Source organism: Chrysochloris asiatica, unplaced genomic scaffold (assembly GCF_000296735.1).
Source record: "Chrysochloris asiatica unplaced genomic scaffold, ChrAsi1.0 scaffold00052, whole genome shotgun sequence".
Classification (NCBI taxonomy): Eukaryota; Metazoa; Chordata; class Mammalia; order Afrosoricida; family Chrysochloridae; genus Chrysochloris; species Chrysochloris asiatica.
In genome coordinates this window covers 9,998,860-10,000,179 of record NW_006408570.1, presented here as the reverse complement: position 1 = coordinate 10,000,179, position 1,320 = coordinate 9,998,860, and positions in this window count along the sequence as shown.

The following is a 1,320-nucleotide window of genomic DNA, read 5'->3' as shown; positions in this document are numbered from 1 at the left end:
GTGGAACAGCTGGTAGTTTCGAACTGCTGACCTTAGGGTTCGCAGCCCGATTCATAACCACCATATTTAGAAGGCTTAAATTCTTCCTCAGTCTTCTTTCAGCTTTCACATGCCTATGAGGTGACAGAAAATACCATGGTTTAGGAAAAATGCACCTTAGTTTTCAAGGTGACATCTTTGCTTTTTAACATGTTTTAACAATTTCTAACACTTAAAAAAATTTTTTTTGCAACTTATTTGTCCAATGCAGTGTAGTATATCATTTGATTTCTTGACAGCTATTTCCATGGGTGTTGATTGTAGATCCAAGTAAAATGAAATCCTTGACAACTTCTATCTTTTCTTAATTTATTACAATGTTGCTTATTGGTCCTGTTGTGGGTATTTTTATTTTCTTTCTATGGAGGGATAATGCCTACTGTGGGGTCCTGGTGTAATGCTGTAAAATAATCACTGTAACACAGGGTCAGTTTGAACCGTAAGGTTGGTGGTTCAAACTCACTAAGCCATTACCAGAAACCCTACACAGAGTTGCTATGAGTCAGAACTGACTCAATAGCACTTCATAGCAACAACAATAACAATCCATACTGTAGCCTGCAGACTTTGATATTTATCAGTAAGCGCTTGAAGTCCTGTTCACTTTCATCTACTCATCACAGGTTATTAATAAGTCTTCCTCCGATTTTGGTGCCTCCTTCTTCAGGTAGTCCAGTTTCTTGAATGATTTGCATAGCATACAGAATGAATATATATGAATACATCTCTGATGCACAGCTTTCCTGGTTTTAAACCATTCAGTATCACCTTGTTCTGTTGGAAGACCTGTCTCTTGTTCTATATACAGGATCTGCATGAGCATAATTAAGTGTTCTGAAATTCCCAATATTTGAAATGCTACCCATTTCTTATCAACGGAGAAAAGATTGAAGTTGTCAAGGACTGCATTCTTCTTGGATCAACTATCAACACACACAGAAGCAGCAGTCAAGAAATCAAACGACTTATTGCATTAGGCAAATCTGCTGCACAAGACCTTTTTAAAGTGTTGAAGAACAAAGATGTCAGCTGAGGACTAAGGTGCGCCTGACCCAAGCCTCGGTGTTTTCAATAACCTCATAAGCATGTAAAGCTAGACAGTAAATAAGGAAGATCGTAGAAAAATTGATGCTTTTGAGTTATGGTGTTGGAGGAGAATATTGAAAGTGTCATTGGCTGCCAAAAGAACCAATAGCTCTGTGTTGGAAGCAGTACAGCCAGAATGCTCCTTGGAGGCCACGTTGGCCAAACTTCAGACATATTGTCAGGAGGGACCAGTCG